At 54.8% G+C, this 4691-nt stretch overlaps 1 protein-coding gene across 1 annotated transcript in view; it reads left to right on the forward strand.

The window, feature by feature from the left end:
• Positions 1–4691, forward strand: part of SLC9A3R2 (SLC9A3 regulator 2) — a 53000-nt gene that overhangs the window by 6402 nt on the left and 41907 nt on the right.

A 4691-nucleotide genomic window follows, 5' to 3' on the forward strand; every position in this document is an offset into this window, starting at 1 on the left:
GGGATCGCTGCTTCCAGGGGTGGGTGCTGCTGAGGACAAGTGCTCCCGAGGATGGGTGCTCCTAGGGAGAGGGGTCCCCAGAGCCAGCTGGAGGGCTCAGCGCTGCTCTTCCATCCACGTCCTTGTTGCAGCAGGCACAGCAGCACACCAGTGTGGCACCAGCACCCGCACTGCCTGGCATCCAGCTCAGGAAATGAGCTGTGCCAACGCCAGCCTCTCCAGGAGCAAGTCCCTTTGCAGTCGTATTATCCGTGTGGTTTTCCTGTAGCCGCTAGAGACATTTCAGCTCTTATGGGGGGAAACAGTGGTCAGCAGCAGGGCTGTCGCCCTGCACGGCATAGGCAGCGGGGTGCCCGTGCCACGGGGGCACGGCGGGTGCGGAGCAGGGCAGCTTGCATGCTGCTGGGGCGCGGGAACAGCATCATTGCTTGCATGCTTGTCCGTGGGTGTGCTGGTGCGTGGGAGGCCTCGGGTGTGCCCAGCCTGGCTGGGGACCATCGCCCACTCCATGCCTGCACAGCACCAAGTGCCGCCGGGCTCCCTCCGGCTTGGAACCGATAGCGCTGCTATCTGTTTGCAAATAATAAAGGACCTGGGCAGATTCCTACGTGCCGGCTGGTGCAAGAGGGATCTCCCTGCTCTCAGCAGCATAACTGAACTTTCTGGACTTTCACAACCCATAAGGCATATAATTAATCTTCCTAATGATCAGTTCTCCTTGTATCTCTATAAATCTAACCTGGAAAATGTTTACAGCTCAACAGTGCCACACACAGAGGCCTAGAGAAAATGAGACGGTGGTTTTTATGAGCTCTCCCCTCACTCCCAGTTCCTCCAGCAACGCAAATAAACCATGGGCCTTTCCCCGCTCCTCGAGAGCCACTGCTCCCAGCGTGGGGCCGGGACCCAGCAGCCCCACGCTGAGTGACGGCGAAGCGAGGGAGGAATGAGTACGGCTGCGTCCATGCCAGGCGGAAAGCCCGAGGCTTCATTTATTAATAGTCAGAGCTAATAACTGCAGTAGCAAAGGCTCTCTGCAGCTCCCAGCTGGGACCATCGAACACCACTGCTGACAAGGGACCCGGCTCTTCCTCCGCACCCAGGCAGAAGGTGCTGTGCGTGGCCAAGGTCTCCTGGGATGTGGAGCCCGGCTGCAACCTGCCTTGTGAGCTCCAGCTCCACTGTAGAAAGCTGGGTGTGGAGCAGGGGGTGGATAAACACCAGCCAAAGTGTACTGATGGGGAGGAGGAGGCTGAGCGGGAGGAAGAGCATCTCCCTGCTGGCTGCTCCCACAGCTGAGATGGAAAGTGGTGTCTCACGAAAGCCGAAGGGAGGGGTGTCCAGCAGTGCTCAGCCTTCCCCTTGCCTTCCCCCTGCCTTTGGTGAAGCTCCCATCCCTGAGCAGGACAAGCAGAGGGGAGCGACCCACATCCCAGGAGAGGGCTGGGGAGAGGGAGGAAACGGAGAAGCCACGAGATCTGCCCAAAGCCATCCAGCAGGCGTGAGACGGAGCCATGAGCGAGACACGGGGTTGCTGGCATCTTGAAAAAGTGTCCCCTCTTTGGCAGAAGATGGCCCAAAGGCACTTGCAAAACCTCTCGTGTCTTTGGAAGCACCAACACAGCCCCAGCGGCTCCATCGCCAGCCTCAGCAAACCACACTCCCCCCCAAAAACCCCCTTGCCCTGATCTTCCACCCACCTCAGAAACAGGCCCGGGTTATCAGCCAAGGTTTTGCCAGGCTCTGAATGAAGATGGACTTGGTTGGCTCCAAAGTCCCTCCCTCCCACACACCAGGGAGCCTGCCGGTCGAGCCCAATTTCTGTAATTGTGCAACTTTTCACGGCAGCTGTATTTTGCATTGGTGATGCAACAGGGTCGGGCCTAAAGCAAACAGGGTTCGGGTCACAGGTGGAATTCTCTGTCGCTGCTCAATCAAGTGCAGTGAAGGAATTAGAAGCAGATGTCAAACAAAAAGAGCTTCAAGCCCTTCTAAGCCAGTAAGCACACAGTTCCCATGAACTTGTCAGCCTCTAGGTTGGCCTAATTCAGTCTTAAATATCTGCCCAAATCAAAACACACAGAAATTTAAATGGGATAACCTCACCTGTGCAGTATCTGCTGGATTTAATCACGGCTCTGTTATGTCAGTAAGTGCAGGAGCCCTCCTGTGCTCTCTCTCGTTTTTTTTTCTACAACGGGCCAGAGGGCCAGAGATGGGAAACGGCAGGACAGCCTTGAGAATGGAAGGGGTTTTGGACCGTGCGGGGATGCACCTTTGCACAAGACATTTTCAAGTTCTTTCCAGCTCCTTTAACTAAAGGAGCCTTCCCCATCAGCTACAGTGAAAAAATAGAGCATTTCTCTCTGAACCATGTCCGTGCCAAAGCCGTTCCTCCCAGGACAGGCAGGACTTCCCACGCTCATGCACTGTCCGGGCTTAGGGGCACAACCATGGCTCTGTCAGTCCCCAAAGTAGTGGGATCATGAAATAAGTCCTCCATTTTAGGCTCACAAGGTGTGCGACCAGAAAGCAGGCAGGCAAAAATCCTGTGCTCTACCAAGTCCCCTTCATGGCCCTGGAGGAGAGGGGACATGGCAGTGGCTCTCTTGGGGGTCTCGATGCCGCCGGGGAGCGAGTGCCGGGATGCTGCTGAGGAGATGGGCAGGGATGCTCAGGCTGCAAGGTTTGCTAAAGCCTTTCCGGGAGCAGTTTGCAGATCCTGGCACCTCTGCTGGGTTATGTCTTCTTGCCTGAGAGGTGACGCTGGGTACCTGACCCTCCTTAATCTCTCTGCAACAAACAGATGTTTTTTGTGGGAAAAAAATGCCATTTGGGGATGCTAAGGGGACACAGATTCTGGTCATGCTTTAGAAAACACTTGTGCTCAAAAAAAAAAAAAAAAGAAAAAGCATTTTCAAAAAATCAAACATCCCATTTTCACCTTTTTTGAAATGATATTTTCTCCCTTTCTTTTGCAAGCTACTGACACTTTTAAAAAGGTGTTCAAAAGGGTTAAAATATTCTGTCTGGCCACCCAAAAGATTTTCTCCCTCATGTTTTTATTGCACTGAATAAAAAGAAAAACTTTTTTGTTCAAATAAACTTGAAACAATTCCTTCTCCTCCCCGCCTCCCTCCAGTTTTTTGGTTTGGCCAGTGAGTGGAAAAATCAATTATTTGCACTCCTCTAGCCTGATAAAAAGCTTCAGGACTCCACAAAGAGGCTCAAGGGAGCACTTGCCTTGTACAGCAAATAAAACAGCCTCTGAATTTCCCGGCTCTCTGGCTTCCTCTTGTGTCACCCAAGTTTTTATGCTGACATTGGTGCTTCTGCAGCGCCAGAGACTGAAAGAGCCTCTGAGCAAAGGGAGTCACCACCCTCCCTGGTGGAACCTCGCCGGCTGCAAATGGTGGCCGGAGCCGGGGTTGAGCTGGGGGCTGAGTCCACTCCCAGCTGAGGGTGACGGGCGCCCCGAGGGACAGCACTGAGCACCCATGGGGGCTGGTGCCCACCACCCGCAGCCAGGCTGTGCTCTCCCCACGTATGCAACGTCCAGATAGCCACATGGCCTGTAGGAAATGAAGGTGGAAAGGACTGTCAGAGAGAAATAATGCCATTTTTTTCCAGGATAGCAACTCTCCTCTAAGACATATCACCAGGCATCTTTTTCGTTCAAGCATCTTTCCTTTGAAGGGTGACTTTATGTATAACTGCAGTGGAAGCCTGTCGGTTTGTTTTGTTTTTTTTAAAGCAGACTACAAATTAAAAGTGAATCAATATTAATTTCTGGAGTCTTATTTACCACCTCAAGGTGGCTGCTGCATTTGCTTCAGCTCTAGAAAAAGCTGGTAGGAAAGCAGTTGAGGAAGGAGAAGTGCCACAGAGGAGAGCTACAAAACCTGTGACACAGGAATGTGACACGCAGCACCGACCAACGCTGTGACACCTAATCCAGGTCATTTCCTCTTTGGAAGAGGTTTCAAGGAAATGAAGACCCGGAATTCAAAAGGGTGAAGACAGGGATCTCTGTCTTCCATCAAAACAAGCTCATTCCAGGTGAAACCTGGGCGGCCGCTCCACAGGGGCACCCGGGATGGAGCAGGAGCCTTTCCCCACCAGGAATGTCTGGGGCCGGAATGGCAGAGCTGCTCACTAGTGAACCCCGTCCCCTGCCTGGCGTTCGGGGGGACACAAAACCTCTCTGAGCTCTTCCACATGGACATATGAAGTGCATCAGCCCACGAGCTCTGTGTGTGCGAGACCGGCCGGCTCGGCAGAGGCACCCCACAAGTTCATCATCTCCGCACGGGCCTGGGCTGGATGGGCAAGAGGAGCTGCTGGGCTGCATCCTCCCCTCCCTGGACCAGGGGGTCCCAGCACATCCCCTCACTTCGGGATGGGTGAACTCTGGATTAGCAGCCTCTGCTCCAGGCCCTGCTCCCCATCGCCTGCCCTTCATGGGGTAGCCCTTGCCCATGTTCTGGAGAGCTGCACTGCCCCAGGGATGAGGCTTGGCCCGGGTACCCCTTCCCGGAGGGGAGTGGGGATGGGGGGCCCTGGCCCGCAGATGCAGGGGGGCGCCAGCTCAGCAGCTTTGTGCTGGCAGCGGTCCCCAGGCTGGTCCAGGGGGTGGTGGGCTCCGGCCAGGCACCCGCAGGGCTGCCCACTGCCCTGGCCCGAGGGGCTCG

The sequence above is a fragment of the Egretta garzetta genome, unplaced genomic scaffold, assembly GCF_000687185.1.
Source record: "Egretta garzetta isolate BGI_Z169 unplaced genomic scaffold, ASM68718v1 scaffold426, whole genome shotgun sequence".
NCBI classification, from domain to species: Eukaryota; Metazoa; Chordata; class Aves; order Pelecaniformes; family Ardeidae; genus Egretta; species Egretta garzetta.